Below are 18,841 nucleotides of genomic sequence, written 5' to 3' on the forward strand. Positions count from 1 at the left end.
AAGGATTCCGTGAAATGTTCACAATAGTTACTAAATACAGATGTCTTCTGCTAATGCTTAATCTAATCGCTGCTAAACTACAACAGTGCTGGATAGTGACTATAAAAAAAAATTACTATTGCAACTCCACCAAGTACTTACCTCAGAGCATATGACAGACATTCAGTACATGACAAAATAACCATTCCAACTTCTCTGCATACTTACGTGAGAGTAGGTGCTTGACAGTGACTATAAGAGAAATGTTCTATTACAACTCCACCAAGTACTTACCTCAGGGTATGTGCTGGACACTAAATAGAGCTAAAATAACTATTCCAACTCCACCAAGTACTTACCTCAGGGCAGGTGCTAGACACGAAATAGAACTAAAATTACTATTCCAACTCCACGAAGTACTTACCTCAAGGCACATGGCAAACATTCAGCACATTCCAAATTAACCATTGAAAGTTCCCCACATACTTACGTGAGGGTATGTGCTGGACAGTGACTACAACATTTTTTTACTATTACAACTCCACCAAGTACTTACCTCAAGGCAGGTGTTGGACACTAAACAGAACTCAAATTACTATTCCAAATCCACCAAATACTTACCTCAGAGCAGAGGACAGACATTCAGTACATGCCAAAATAACCATTCCAACTTCTCTGCATACTTACATGAGGGTAGGTTCTGGACAGTGAGTATAAGAGAAATGTACTATTACAACTCCACCAAGCACTTACCTCAGGGCATGTGCTGGACACTAAATAGAACAAAAATTACTATTCCAACTCCACCAAGTACTTACCTCATGGTAGATGGCAGATATTCAGCACATTGCAAATTAACCATTGCAAGTTCCCCACATACTTACGTGAAGGTATGTGCTGGATGGTGACTATAAAATGTTTTTACTACTACAACTCCACCAAGTACTTACCTCGCGGCAGGTGCTGGACACTAAATAGAACTAAAACTGCTATTCCAACTCCACCAAGTACTTACCTCAGAGCAGATGGCAGACATTCAGCACATTACAAATTAACCATTGCAAGTTCCCCATATACTTACATGAGGGCATGTGCTGGACAGTGACTATAAAAAAAAATACTGTTACAACTCCATCAAGTACTTACCACAGAGCAGATGACAGACATTCAGTAAAATCTAAATTTACCATTCCAAATTCCCCACCTACTTATGTGAGGGTAGGTGCTGGACAGTGACTTAAAAACAAATTTACTATTACAACTCCACCAAGTACTTACCTCACAGCAGGTGATGGACACTAAATAGAACTAAAATTACTATTCCAACTCCACCAAGTACTTACCTCAGGGCAGATGGCAGATATTAAGCACATTGCAAATTAACCATTGCAAGTTCCGCACATACTTACGTGAGGGTATGTGCTGGATAGTGACTATAATTTGTTTTGACTATTACAACTCCAGTAAGTACTTACCTCAGGGCAGGTGCTAGACACTAATCAGAACTAAAATTACTATTCCAACTCCAACAAGAACTTACCTCAGAGCAGATGACAGACATTCGGTACATGCCAAAATAACCATTCCAACTTCTCTGCATACTTACATGAGGGTAGGTGCTGGACAGAGACTACAAGAGAAATGTACTATTACAACTCCACCAAGTACTTACCTCAGAGCAAGTGCTGGACACTAAATAGAACTAAAATGTCCATTCCAACTCCACCAAGTACTTACCTCAGGGCACATGGCAAACATTCAGCACATTGCAAATTAACCTTTGAAAGTTCCCCACATACTTACGTGAGGGTATGTGCTGGACTGTGACTATAAAAAAATAAATTCCCATTACAACTCCACCAAGTACTTACCTTAGGGCAGGTGCTGGACACTAAACAGAACTAAAATTACTATTCCAACTCCACCAATAACTTACCTCAGAGCAGATGACAGACATTCAGTACATGCCAAAATAACCATTCCAACTTCTCTGCATACTTACATGAGGGTAGGTGCTGGACAGTGACTATAAGAGAAATGTACTGTTAGAACTCCACCAAGTACTTACCTCAGAGCAAGTGCTGGACACTAAATTGAACTAAAATTTGTATTCCAACTCCACCAAGTACTTATCTCCGGACAGATGACAGACATTCAATAAAATCCAAATTTACCATTCCAAATTCCCCACATACTTACGTGAGGGTAGGTGCTGGACAGTGACTTAAAAACAAAATTACTATGACATCTCCACCACGTACTTACATCAGGACAGGTGCTGGACACTAAATAGAGCTAAAATAACTATTCCAACTCCACCAAGTACTTACCTCAGGGCAGGTGCTGGACACGAAATAGAACTAAAATTACTATTCCAACTCCACAAAGTACTTACCTCAAGGCACATGGCAAACATTCAGCACATTGCAAATTAACCATTGAAAGTTCCCCACATACTTATGTGGGGGTATTTGCTGGATAGTGACTATAAAAAAAAAAATACTATTACAACTCCACCAAGTACTTACCTCAAAGCAGGTGCTGGACACTAAACAGAACTAAAATTACTATTGCAACTCCACCAAGTGCTTACCTCAGAGCAGATGACAGACATTCAGTACATTCCAAAATAACCATTCCAACTTCTCTGCATACTTACATGAGGGTAGGTTCTGGACAGTGAGTATAAGAGAAATGTACTATTACAACTCCACCAAGCACTTACCTCAGGGCATGTGCTGGACACTAAATAGAACAAAAATTACTATTCCAACTCCACCAAGTACTTACCTCATGGTAGATGGCAGATATTCAGCACATTGCAAATTAACCATTGCAAGTTCCCCACATACTTACGTGAAGGTATGTGCTGGATGGTGACTATAAAATGTTTTTACTACTACAACTCCACCAAGTACTTACCTCGCGGCAGGTGCTGGACACTAAATAGAACTAAAACTGCTATTCCAACTCCACCAAGTACTTACCTCAGAGCAGATGGCAGACATTCAGCACATTACAAATTAACCATTGCAAGTTCCCCATATACTTACATGAGGGCATGTGCTGGACAGTGACTATAAAAAAAAATACTGTTACAACTCCATCAAGTACTTACCACAGAGCAGATGACAGACATTCAGTAAAATCTAAATTTACCATTCCAAATTCCCCACCTACTTATGTGAGGGTAGGTGCTGGACAGTGACTTAAAAACAAATTTACTATTACAACTCCACCAAGTACTTACCTCACAGCAGGTGATGGACACTAAATAGAACTAAAATTACTATTCCAACTCCACCAAGTACTTACCTCAGGGCAGATGGCAGATATTAAGCACATTGCAAATTAACCATTGCAAGTTCCGCACATACTTACGTGAGGGTATGTGCTGGATAGTGACTATAATTTGTTTTGACTATTACAACTCCAGTAAGTACTTACCTCAGGGCAGGTGCTAGACACTAATCAGAACTAAAATTACTATTCCAACTCCAACAAGAACTTACCTCAGAGCAGATGACAGACATTCGGTACATGCCAAAATAACCATTCCAACTTCTCTGCATACTTACATGAGGGTAGGTGCTGGACAGAGACTACAAGAGAAATGTACTATTACAACTCCACCAAGTACTTACCTCAGAGCAAGTGCTGGACACTAAATAGAACTAAAATGTCCATTCCAACTCCACCAAGTACTTACCTCAGGGCACATGGCAAACATTCAGCACATTGCAAATTAACCTTTGAAAGTTCCCCACATACTTACGTGAGGGTATGTGCTGGACTGTGACTATAAAAAAATAAATTCCCATTACAACTCCACCAAGTACTTACCTTAGGGCAGGTGCTGGACACTAAACAGAACTAAAATTACTATTCCAACTCCACCAATAACTTACCTCAGAGCAGATGACAGACATTCAGTACATGCCAAAATAACCATTCCAACTTCTCTGCATACTTACATGAGGGTAGGTGCTGGACAGTGACTATAAGAGAAATGTACTGTTAGAACTCCACCAAGTACTTACCTCAGAGCAAGTGCTGGACACTAAATTGAACTAAAATTTGTATTCCAACTCCACCAAGTACTTATCTCCGGACAGATGACAGACATTCAATAAAATCCAAATTTACCATTCCAAATTCCCCACATACTTACGTGAGGGTAGGTGCTGGACAGTGACTTAAAAACAAAATTACTATGACATCTCCACCACGTACTTACATCAGGACAGGTGCTGGACACTAAATAGAGCTAAAATAACTATTCCAACTCCACCAAGTACTTACCTCAGGGCAGGTGCTGGACACGAAATAGAACTAAAATTACTATTCCAACTCCACAAAGTACTTACCTCAAGGCACATGGCAAACATTCAGCACATTGCAAATTAACCATTGAAAGTTCCCCACATACTTATGTGGGGGTATTTGCTGGATAGTGACTATAAAAAAAAAAATACTATTACAACTCCACCAAGTACTTACCTCAAAGCAGGTGCTGGACACTAAACAGAACTAAAATTACTATTGCAACTCCACCAAGTGCTTACCTCAGAGCAGATGACAGACATTCAGTACATTCCAAAATAACCATTCCAACTTCTCTGCATACTTACATGAGGGTAGGTGCTGGACAGTGAGTATAAGAGAAATGTACTATCACAACTCCACCAAGTACTTACCTCAGGGCATGTGCTGGACACTAAATAGAACTAAAATTACTATTCCAACTCCATCAAGTACTTACCTCAGGGCAGATGGCAGATATTCAGCACATTGCAAATTAACCATTGCATGTTCCCCACAAACTTACGTGAGGGTATGCGCTGGATAGTGACTATAATTTGTTTTTACTATTACAACTCCACCAAGTACTTACCTCAAGGCAGATGCTGGACACTAAATATAACTAAAATTGCTATTCCAACTCCACCAAGTACTTACCTCATAGTAGATGGCAGATATTCAGCACATTGCAAATTAACCATTGCAAGTTCCCCACATACTTACGTGAAGGTATGTGCTGGATGGTGACTATAAAATGTTTTTACTACTACAACTCCACCAAGTACTTACCTCAAGGCAGGTGCTGGACACTAAATAGAACTAAAACTGCTATTCCAACTCCACCAAGTACTTACCTCAGAGCAGATGGCAGACATTCAGCACATTACAAATTAACCATTGCAATTTCCCCATATACTTACATGACGGCATGTGCTGGACAGTGACTATAAAAAAAAATACTGTTACAACTCCATCAAGTACTTACCACAGAGCAGATGACAGACATTCAGTAAAATCTAAATTTACCATTCCAAATTCCCCACCTACTTATGTGAGGGTAGGTGCTGGACAGTGACTTAAAAACAAAATTACCATTCCAACTCCACCAAATACTTACCTCAAGGCAGATGGCAGACATTCAGCACATTGCAAATTAACCATTGCAAGTTCCCCACATACTTATGTGAGGGTATGTGCTGTTGAAGTAAGCCTCAGCAAGGCCTACTAGTGCAAGGGGTTCACCTTTCTCTGCACGAAGTCCTCAGACCATGTAGGAAGAAGTTGGTACAGAAACTGAAATAAAAGACAAAGTTTATTAACCTCATGAGGTGGTACTACAGTTCAAACAGCACCCTTAGGTAATGTCTGAAGTAGCACACTGAACTGAGAGAGCATGGTCCTTTTATACCCACGCAGGGGCTAAAAGGAGGTGGTACAATTATAGAAGCAAGACTTGTATACATGTAAGGTCATGTGGAAAATGCACATTCGACAGGTAGGAGGAGCTGACAGTTTTCAAGGACTAACAGCTGCAGACCTTACTGAACATGTGCGAAAGTGGGAGATGCTAAATATAACTTGTCACTAGGCAGATTTCAAGAGTAGCTAACAGAAAGGTAGGACAGAGCACATGGTGAGCACATGGCAGCATGTGGCAGAGAAAATGGCTGTCATGAATACAAAAGGATTCCGTGAAATGTTCACAATAGTTACTAAATACAGATGTCTTCTGCTAATGCTTAATCTAATCGCTGCTAAACTACAACAGTGCTGGATAGTGACTATAAAAAAAAAATTACTATTGCAACTCCACCAAGTACTTACCTCAGAGCATATGACAGACATTCAGTACATGACAAAATAACCATTCCAACTTCTCTGCATACTTACGTGAGAGTAGGTGCTTGACAGTGACTATAAGAGAAATGTTCTATTACAACTCCACCAAGTACTTACCTCAGGGTATGTGCTGGACACTAAATAGAGCTAAAATAACTATTCCAACTCCACCAAGTACTTACCTCAGGGCAGGTGTTAGACACGAAATAGAACTAAAATTACTATTCCAACTCCACGAAGTACTTACCTCAAGGCACATGGCAAACATTCAGCACATTCCAAATTAACCATTGAAAGTTCCCCACATACTTACGTGAGGGTATGTGCTGGACAGTGACTACAACATTTTTTTACTATTACAACTCCACCAAGTACTTACCTCATGGCAGGTGTTGGACACTAAACAGAACTCAAATTACTATTCCAAATCCACCAAATACTTACCTCAGAGCAGAGGACAGACATTCAGTACATGCCAAAATAACCATTCCAACTTCTCTGCATACTTACATGAGGGTAGGTTCTGGACAGTGAGTATAAGAGAAATGTACTATTACAACTCCACCAAGCACTTACCTCAGGGCATGTGCTGGACACTAAATAGAACAAAAATTACTATTCCAACTCCACCAAGTACTTACCTCATGGTAGATGGCAGATATTCAGCACATTGCAAATTAACCATTGCAAGTTCCCCACATACTTACGTGAAGGTATGTGCTGGATGGTGACTATAAAATGTTTTTACTACTACAACTCCACCAAGTACTTACCTCAAGGCAGGTGCTGGACACTAAATAGAACTAAAACTGCTATTCCAACTCCACCAAGTACTTACCTCAGAGCAGATGGCAGACATTCAGCACATTACAAATTAACCATTGCAAGTTCCCCATATACTTACATGAGGGCATGTGCTGGACAGTGACTATAAAAAAAAATACTGTTACAACTCCATCAAGTACTTACCACAGAGCAGATGACAGACATTCAGTAAAATCTAAATTTACCATTCCAAATTCCCCACCTACTTATGTGAGGGTAGGTGCTGGACAGTGACTTAAAAACAAATTTACTATTACAACTCCACCAAGTACTTACCTCACAGCAGGTGATGGACACTAAATAGAACTAAAATTACTATTCCAACTCCACCAAGTACTTACCTCAGGGCAGATGGCAGATATTAAGCACATTGCAAATTAACCATTGCAAGTTCCGCACATACTTACGTGAGGGTATGTGCTGGATAGTGACTATAATTTTTTTTGACTATTACAACTCCAGTAAGTACTTACCTCAGGGCAGGTGCTAGACACTAATCAGAACTAAAATTACTATTCCAACTCCAACAAGAACTTACCTCAGAGCAGATGACAGACATTCGGTACATGCCAAAATAACCATTCCAACTTCTCTGCATACTTACATGAGGGTAGGTGCTGGACAGAGACTACAAGAGAAATGTACTATTACAACTCCACCAAGTACTTACCTCAGAGCAAGTGCTGGACACTAAATAGAACTAAAATGTCCATTCCAACTCCACCAAGTACTTACCTCAGGGCACATGGCAAACATTCAGCACATTGCAAATTAACCTTTGAAAGTTCCCCACATACTTACGTGAGGGTATGTGCTGGACTGTGACTATAAAAAAATTAATTCCCATTACAACTCCACCAAGTACTTACCTTAGGGCAGGTGCTGGACACTAAACAGAACTAAAATTACTATTCCAACTCCACCAATAACTTACCTCAGAGCAGATGACAGACATTCAGTATATGCCAAAATAACCATTCCAACTTCTCTGCATACTTACATGAGGGTAGGTGCTGGACAGTGACTATAAGAGAAATGTACTGTTAGAACTCCACCAAGTACTTACCTCAGAGCAAGTGCTGGACACTAAATTGAACTAAAATTTGTATTCCAACTCCACCAAGTACTTATCTCCGGACAGATGACAGACATTCAATAAAATCCAAATTTACCATTCCAAATTCCCCACATACTTACGTGAGGGTAGGTGCTGGACAGTGACTTAAAAACAAAATTACTATTACATCTCCACCACGTACTTACATCAGGACAGGTGCTGGACACTAAATAGAGCTAAAATAACTATTCCAACTCCACCAAGTACTTACCTCAGGGCAGGTGCTGGACACGAAATAGAACTAAAATTACTATTCCAACTCCACAAAGTACTTACCTCAAGGCACATGGCAAACATTCAGCACATTGCAAATTAACCATTGAAAGTTCCCCACATACTTATGTGGGGGTATTTGCTGGATAGTGACTATAAAAAAAAAAATACTATTACAACTCCACCAAGTACTTACCTCAAAGCAGGTGCTGGACACTAAACAGAACTAAAATTACTATTGCAACTCCACCAAGTGCTTACCTCAGAGCAGATGACAGACATTCAGTACATTCCAAAATAACCATTCCAACTTCTCTGCATACTTACATGAGGGTAGGTGCTGGACAGTGAGTATAAGAGAAATGTACTATCACAACTCCACCAAGTACTTACCTCAGGGCATGTGCTGGACACTAAATAGAACTAACATTACTATTCCAACTCCATCAAGTACTTACCTCAGGGCAGATATTCAGCACATTGCAAATTAACCATTGCATGTTCCCCACAAACTTACGTGAGGGTATGCGCTGGATAGTGACTATAATTTGTTTTTACTATTACAACTCCACCAAGTACTTACCTCAAGGCAGGTGCTGGACACTAAATATAACTAAAATTGCTATTCCAACTCCACCAAGTACTTACCTCATAGTAGATGGCAGATATTCAGCACATTGCAAATTAACCATTGCAAGTTCCCCACATACTTACGTGAAGGTATGTGCTGGATGGTGACTATAAAATGTTTTTACTACTACAACTCCACCAAGTACTTACCTCAAGGCAGGTGCTGGACACTAAATAGAACTAAAACTGCTATTCCAACTCCACCAAGTACTTACCTCAGAGCAGATGGCAGACATTCAGCACATTACAAATTAACCATTGCAATTTCCCCATATACTTACATGACGGCATGTGCTGGACAGTGACTATAAAAAAAAATACTGTTACAACTCCATCAAGTACTTACCACAGAGCAGATGACAGACATTCAGTAGAATCTAAATTTACCATTCCAAATTCCCCACCTACTTATGTGAGGGTAGGTGCTGGACAGTGACTTAAAAACAAAATTACCATTCCAACTCCACCAAATACTTACCTCAAGGCAGATGGCAGACATTCAGCACATTGCAAATTAACCATTGCAAGTTCCCCACATACTTATGTGAGGGTATGTGCTGTTGAAGTAAGCCTCAGCAAGGCCTACTAGTGCAAGGGGTTCACCTTTCTCTGCACGAAGTCCTCAGACCATGTAGGAAGAAGTTGGTACAGAAACTGAAATAAAAGACAAAGTTTATTAACCTCATGAGGTGGTACTACAGTTCAAACAGCACCCTTAGGTAATGTCTGAAGTAGCACACTGAACTGAGAGAGCATGGTCCTTTTATACCCACGCAGGGGCTAAAAGGAGGTGGTACAATTATAGAAGCAAGACTTGTATACATGTAAGGTCATGTGGAAAATGCACATTCGACAGGTAGGAGGAGCTGACAGTTTTCAAGGACTAACAGCTGCAGACCTTACTGAACATGTGCGAAAGTGGGAGATGCTAAATATAACTTGTCACTAGGCAGATTTCAAGAGTAGCTAACAGAAAGGTAGGACAGAGCACATGGTGAGCACATGGCAGCATGTGGCAGAGAAAATGGCTGTCATGAATACAAAAGGATTCCGTGAAATGTTCACAATAGTTACTAAATACAGATGTCTTCTGCTAATGCTTAATCTAATCGCTGCTAAACTACAACAGTGCTGGATAGTGACTATAAAAAAAAAATTACTATTGCAACTCCACCAAGTACTTACCTCAGAGCATATGACAGACATTCAGTACATGACAAAATAACCATTCCAACTTCTCTGCATACTTACGTGAGAGTAGGTGCTTGACAGTGACTATAAGAGAAATGTTCTATTACAACTCCACCAAGTACTTACCTCAGGGTATGTGCTGGACACTAAATAGAGCTAAAATAACTATTCCAACTCCACCAAGTACTTACCTCAGGGCAGGTGCTAGACACGAAATAGAACTAAAATTACTATTCCAACTCCACGAAGTACTTACCTCAAGGCACATGGCAAACATTCAGCACATTCCAAATTAACCATTGAAAGTTCCCCACATACTTACGTGAGGGTATGTGCTGGACAGTGACTACAACATTTTTTTACTATTACAACTCCACCAAGTACTTACCTCATGGCAGGTGTTGGACACTAAACAGAACTCAAATTACTATTCCAAATCCACCAAATACTTACCTCAGAGCAGAGGACAGACATTCAGTACATGCCAAAATAACCATTCCAACTTCTCTGCATACTTACATGAGGGTAGGTTCTGGACAGTGAGTATAAGAGAAATGTACTATTACAACTCCACCAAGCACTTACCTCAGGGCATGTGCTGGACACTAAATAGAACAAAAATTACTATTCCAACTCCACCAAGTACTTACCTCATGGTAGATGGCAGATATTCAGCACATTGCAAATTAACCATTGCAAGTTCCCCACATACTTACGTGAAGGTATGTGCTGGATGGTGACTATAAAATGTTTTTACTACTACAACTCCACCAAGTACTTACCTCAAGGCAGGTGCTGGACACTAAATAGAACTAAAACTGCTATTCCAACTCCACCAAGTACTTACCTCAGAGCAGATGGCAGACATTCAGCACATTACAAATTAACCATTGCAAGTTCCCCATATACTTACATGAGGGCATGTGCTGGACAGTGACTATAAAAAAAAATACTGTTACAACTCCATCAAGTACTTACCACAGAGCAGATGACAGACATTCAGTAAAATCTAAATTTACCATTCCAAATTCCCCACCTACTTATGTGAGGGTAGGTGCTGGACAGTGACTTAAAAACAAATTTACTATTACAACTCCACCAAGTACTTACCTCACAGCAGGTGATGGACACTAAATAGAACTAAAATTACTATTCCAACTCCACCAAGTACTTACCTCAGGGCAGATGGCAGATATTAAGCACATTGCAAATTAACCATTGCAAGTTCCGCACATACTTACGTGAGGGTATGTGCTGGATAGTGACTATAATTTTTTTTGACTATTACAACTCCAGTAAGTACTTACCTCAGGGCAGGTGCTAGACACTAATCAGAACTAAAATTACTATTCCAACTCCAACAAGAACTTACCTCAGAGCAGATGACAGACATTCGGTACATGCCAAAATAACCATTCCAACTTCTCTGCATACTTACATGAGGGTAGGTGCTGGACAGAGACTACAAGAGAAATGTACTATTACAACTCCACCAAGTACTTACCTCAGAGCAAGTGCTGGACACTAAATAGAACTAAAATGTCCATTCCAACTCCACCAAGTACTTACCTCAGGGCACATGGCAAACATTCAGCACATTGCAAATTAACCTTTGAAAGTTCCCCACATACTTACGTGAGGGTATGTGCTGGACTGTGACTATAAAAAAATTAATTCCCATTACAACTCCACCAAGTACTTACCTTAGGGCAGGTGCTGGACACTAAACAGAACTAAAATTACTATTCCAACTCCACCAATAACTTACCTCAGAGCAGATGACAGACATTCAGTATATGCCAAAATAACCATTCCAACTTCTCTGCATACTTACATGAGGGTAGGTGCTGGACAGTGACTATAAGAGAAATGTACTGTTAGAACTCCACCAAGTACTTACCTCAGAGCAAGTGCTGGACACTAAATTGAACTAAAATTTGTATTCCAACTCCACCAAGTACTTATCTCCGGACAGATGACAGACATTCAATAAAATCCAAATTTACCATTCCAAATTCCCCACATACTTACGTGAGGGTAGGTGCTGGACAGTGACTTAAAAACAAAATTACTATTACATCTCCACCACGTACTTACATCAGGACAGGTGCTGGACACTAAATAGAGCTAAAATAACTATTCCAACTCCACCAAGTACTTACCTCAGGGCAGGTGCTGGACACGAAATAGAACTAAAATTACTATTCCAACTCCACAAAGTACTTACCTCAAGGCACATGGCAAACATTCAGCACATTGCAAATTAACCATTGAAAGTTCCCCACATACTTATGTGGGGGTATTTGCTGGATAGTGACTATAAAAAAAAAAATACTATTACAACTCCACCAAGTACTTACCTCAAAGCAGGTGCTGGACACTAAACAGAACTAAAATTACTATTGCAACTCCACCAAGTGCTTACCTCAGAGCAGATGACAGACATTCAGTACATTCCAAAATAACCATTCCAACTTCTCTGCATACTTACATGAGGGTAGGTGCTGGACAGTGAGTATAAGAGAAATGTACTATCACAACTCCACCAAGTACTTACCTCAGGGCATGTGCTGGACACTAAATAGAACTAACATTACTATTCCAACTCCATCAAGTACTTACCTCAGGGCAGATATTCAGCACATTGCAAATTAACCATTGCATGTTCCCCACAAACTTACGTGAGGGTATGCGCTGGATAGTGACTATAATTTGTTTTTACTATTACAACTCCACCAAGTACTTACCTCAAGGCAGGTGCTGGACACTAAATATAACTAAAATTGCTATTCCAACTCCACCAAGTACTTACCTCATAGTAGATGGCAGATATTCAGCACATTGCAAATTAACCATTGCAAGTTCCCCACATACTTACGTGAAGGTATGTGCTGGATGGTGACTATAAAATGTTTTTACTACTACAACTCCACCAAGTACTTACCTCAAGGCAGGTGCTGGACACTAAATAAAACTAAAACTGCTATTCCAACTCCACCAAGTACTTACCTCAGAGCAGATGGCAGACATTCAGCACATTACAAATTAACCATTGCAATTTCCCCATATACTTACATGACGGCATGTGCTGGACAGTGACTATAAAAAAAAATACTGTTACAACTCCATCAAGTACTTACCACAGAGCAGATGACAGACATTCAGTAGAATCTAAATTTACCATTCCAAATTCCCCACCTACTTATGTGAGGGTAGGTGCTGGACAGTGACTTAAAAACAAAATTACCATTCCAACTCCACCAAATACTTACCTCAAGGCAGATGGCAGACATTCAGCACATTGCAAATTAACCATTGCAAGTTCCCCACATACTTATGTGAGGGTATGTGCTGTTGAAGTAAGCCTCAGCAAGGCCTACTAGTGCAAGGGGTTCACCTTTCTCTGCACGAAGTCCTCAGACCATGTAGGAAGAAGTTGGTACAGAAACTGAAATAAAAGACAAAGTTTATTAACCTCATGAGGTGGTACTACAGTTCAAACAGCACCCTTAGGTAATGTCTGAAGTAGCACACTGAACTGAGAGAGCATGGTCCTTTTATACCCACGCAGGGGCTAAAAGGAGGTGGTACAATTATAGAAGCAAGACTTGTATACATGTAAGGTCATGTGGAAAATGCACATTCGACAGGTAGGAGGAGCTGACAGTTTTCAAGGACTAACAGCTGCAGACCTTACTGAACATGTGCGAAAGTGGGAGATGCTAAATATAACTTGTCACTAGGCAGATTTCAAGAGTAGCTAACAGAAAGGTAGGACAGAGCACATGGTGAGCACATGGCAGCATGTGGCAGAGAAAATGGCTGTCATGAATACAAAAGGATTCCGTGAAATGTTCACAATAGTTACTAAATACAGATGTCTTCTGCTAATGCTTAATCTAATCGCTGCTAAACTACAACAGTGCTGGATAGTGACTATAAAAAAAAAATTACTATTGCAACTCCACCAAGTACTTACCTCAGAGCATATGACAGACATTCAGTACATGACAAAATAACCATTCCAACTTCTCTGCATACTTACGTGAGAGTAGGTGCTTGACAGTGACTATAAGAGAAATGTTCTATTACAACTCCACCAAGTACTTACCTCAGGGTATGTGCTGGACACTAAATAGAGCTAAAATAACTATTCCAACTCCACCAAGTACTTACCTCAGGGCAGGTGCTAGACACGAAATAGAACTAAAATTACTATTCCAACTCCACGAAGTACTTACCTCAAGGCACATGGCAAACATTCAGCACATTCCAAATTAACCTTTGAAAGTTCCCCACATACTTACGTGAGGGTATGTGCTGGACAGTGACTACAACATTTTTTTACTATTACAACTCCACCAAGTACTTACCTCAAGGCAGGTGTTGGACACTAAACAGAACTCAAATTACTATTCCAAATCCACCAAATACTTACCTCAGAGCAGAGGACAGACATTCAGTACATGCCAAAATAACCATTCCAACTTCTCTGCATACTTACATGAGGGTAGGTTCTGGACAGTGAGTATAAGAGAAATGTACTATTACAACTCCACCAAGCACTTACCTCAGGGCATGTGCTGGACACTAAATAGAACAAAAATTACTATTCCAACTCCACCAAGTACTTACCTCATGGTAGATGGCAGATATTCAGCACATTGCAAATTAACCATTGCAAGTTCCCCACATACTTACGTGAAGGTATGTGCTGGATGGTGACTATAAAATGTTTTTACTACTACAACTCCACCAAGTACTTACCTCGCGGCAGGTGCTGGACACTAAATAGAACTAAAACTGCTATTCCAACTCCACCAAGTACTTACCTCAGAGCAGATGGCAGACATTCAGCACATTACAAATTAACCATTGCAAGTTCCCCATATACTTACATGAGGGCATGTGCTGGACAGTGACTATAAAAAAAAATACTGTTACAACTCCATCAAGTACTTACCACAGAGCAGATGACAGACATTCAGTAAAATCTAAATTTACCATTCCAAATTCCCCACCTACTTATGTGAGGGTAGGTGCTGGACAGTGACTTAAAAACAAATTTACTATTACAACTCCACCAAGTACTTACCTCACAGCAGGTGATGGACACTAAATAGAACTAAAATTACTATTCCAACTCCACCAAGTACTTACCTCAGGGCAGATGGCAGATATTAAGCACATTGCAAATTAACCATTGCAAGTTCCGCACATACTTACGTGAGGGTATGTGCTGGATAGTGACTATAATTTTTTTTGACTATTACAACTCCAGTAAGTACTTACCTCAGGGCAGGTGCTAGACACTAATCAGAACTAAAATTACTATTCCAACTCCAACAAGAACTTACCTCAGAGCAGATGACAGACATTCGGTACATGCCAAAATAACCATTCCAACTTCTCTGCATACTTACATGAGGGTAGGTGCTGGACAGAGACTACAAGAGAAATGAACTATTACAACTCCACCAAGTACTTACCTCAGAGCAAGTGCTGGACACTAAATAGAACTAAAATGTCCATTCCAACTCCACCAAGTACTTACCTCAGGGCAGATGGCAGACATTCAGCACATTGCAAATTAACCATTGCAAGTTCCCCACATACCTATGTGAGGGTATGTGCTGGATAGTGACTATAATTTTTTTTTACTATCACAACTCCACCAAGTACTTACCTCAAAGCAGGTGCTGGACACTAAACAGAAATAAAATTACTATTGCAACTCCACCAAGTACTTACCTCATAGCAGATGACAGACATTCAGTACATGCCAAAATAACCATTCCAACTTCTCTGCATACTTACGTGAAAGTAGGTGCTGGACAGTGACTATAAGAGAAATGTACTATTACAACTCCACCAAGTACTTATCTCAGGGCATGTGCTGGACACTAAATAGAACTAAAATAACTATTCCAACTCCACCAAGTACTTACCTCAAGGCACATGGCAAACATTCAGCACATTGCAAATTAACCTTTGAAAGTTCCCCACATACTTACGTGAGGGTATGTGCTGGACTGTGACTATAAAAAAATTAATTCCCATTACAACTCCACCAAGTACTTACCTTAGGGCAGGTGCTGGACACTAAACAGAACTAAAATTACTATTCCAACTCCACCAATAACTTACCTCAGAGCAGATGACAGACATTCAGTACATGCCAAAATAACCATTCCAACTTCTCTGCATACTTACATGAGGGTAGGTGCTGGACAGTGACTATAAGAGAAATGTACTGTTAGAACTCCACCAAGTACTTACCTCAGAGCAAGTGCTGGACACTAAATTGAACTAAAATTTGTATTCCAACTCCACCAAGTACTTATCTCCGGACAGATGACAGACATTCAATAAAATCCAAATTTACCATTCCAAATTCCCCACATACTTACGTGAGGGTAGGTGCTGGACAGTGACTTAAAAACAAAATTACTATTACATCTCCACCACGTACTTACATCAGGACAGGTGCTGGACACTAAATAGAGCTAAAATAACTATTCCAACTCCACCAAGTACTTACCTCAGGGCAGGTGCTGGACACGAAATAGAACTAAAATTACTATTCCAACTCCACAAAGTACTTACCTCAAGGCACATGGCAAACATTCAGCACATTGCAAATTAACCATTGAAAGTTCCCCACATACTTATGTGGGGGTATTTGCTGGATAGTGACTATAAAAAAAAAAATACTATTACAACTCCACCAAGTACTTACCTCAAAGCAGGTGCTGGACACTAAACAGAACTAAAATTACTATTGCAACTCCACCAAGTGCTTACCTCAGAGCAGATGACAGACATTCAGTACATTCCAAAATAACCATTCCAACTTCTCTGCATACTTACATGAGGGTAGGTGCTGGACAGTGAGTATAAGAGAAATGTACTATCACAACTCCACCAAGTACTTACCTCAGGGCATGTGCTGGACACTAAATAGAACTAAAATTACTATTCCAACTCCATCAAGTACTTACCTCAGGGCAGATGGCAGATATTCAGCACATTGCAAATTAACCATTGCATGTTCCCCACAAACTTACGTGAGGGTATGCGCTGGATAGTGACTATAATTTGTTTTTACTATTACAACTCCACCAAGTACTTACCTCAAGGCAGGTGCTGGACACTAAATATAACTAAAATTGCTATTCCAACTCCACCAAGTACTTACCTCTGGGTAGATGGCAGACATTCAGCACCTTACAAATTAACCATTGCAAGTTACCCATATATTTACATGAGGGCATGTGCTGGACAGTGACTATAAAAAAAAATACTATTACAACTCCACCAAGTACTTACCACAGAGCAGATGACAGACATTCAGTAAAATCTAAATTTACCATTCCAAATTCCCCATATACTTATGTGAGGGTAGGTGCTGGACAGTGACTTAAAAACAAATTTATTATTACAACTCCATTAAGTACTTACCTCAAGGCAGGTGTTGAACACTAAATAGAACTAAAATTACAATTCCAACTCCACCAAGTACTTACCTCAGGGCAGATGGCACACATTCAGCACATTGCAAATCAACCATTGCAAGATCCCCACATACTTATGTGAGGGTATGTGCTGGGCAGTGACAAAAAATAAATTTACTATTACATGTGCACCAAGTACTTACCTCCGGGCAGGTGCTGGACATTAAATAGAAATAATATTACTATTCCAACTCCACCAAGTACTTACCTCAGAGCAGATGACAGAAGTTTAGTACATGCCAAAATAACCATTCCAACTTCACTGCATACTTACGTGAGGGTAGGTGCTGGACAGTGACTATAAGAGAAATTTACTATTACAACTCCATCAATTACTTACCTCAGAGCAAGGGCTGGACACTAAATATTCCAACTCCACCAAGTACCTACCTAAGGGCAGATGACAGACATTCAATAAAATCCAAATTTACCATTCCAAATTCCCCACATACTTGCGTCAGGGTAGGTGCTGGACAGTGACTTAAAAACTAAATTACTATTAAAACTCCAACAAGTACTTACCTCAGGGCAGTTGCTGGACATTAAATAGAACTAAAATAACTATTCCAACTCCACCAAGTACTTACCTCAGGGCAGATGACAGACATTCAGCACATTACAAATTAACCATTGCAAGTTCCCCACATACTTACGTGAAGGTATGTGCTGGACAGTGACTATAAAAAAAAGAAATTAGTATTACAACTCCACCAAGTACTTACCTCAGGGCAGGTGCTAGACACTAAACAGAACTAAAATTACTATTCCAACTCCACCAAGAACTTACCTCAGAGCAGATGACAGACATTCGGTACATGCCAAAATAACCATTCCAACTTCTCTGCATACTTACATGAGGGTGTGTGCTGGACAGAGACTACAAGAGAAATGTACTATTACAACTCCACCAAGTACTTACCTCAGAGCAAGTGCTGGACACTAAATAGAACTAAAATTTCCATTCCAACTCCACCAAGTACTTACCTCAGGGCAGATGGCAGACATTCAGCACATTGCAAATTAACCATTGCAAGTTCCCCACATACCTATGTGAGGGTATGTGCTGGATAGTGACTATAATTTTTTTTTACTATCTCAACTCCACCAAGTACTTACCTCAAAGCAGGTGCTGGACACTAAACAGAACTACAATTACTATTGCAACTCCACCAAGTACTTACCTCATAGCAGATGACAGACATTCAGTACATGCCAAAATAATCATTCCAAC

This window comes from Pleurodeles waltl, chromosome 10 (assembly GCF_031143425.1).
Source record: "Pleurodeles waltl isolate 20211129_DDA chromosome 10, aPleWal1.hap1.20221129, whole genome shotgun sequence".
NCBI classification, from domain to species: Eukaryota; Metazoa; Chordata; class Amphibia; order Caudata; family Salamandridae; genus Pleurodeles; species Pleurodeles waltl.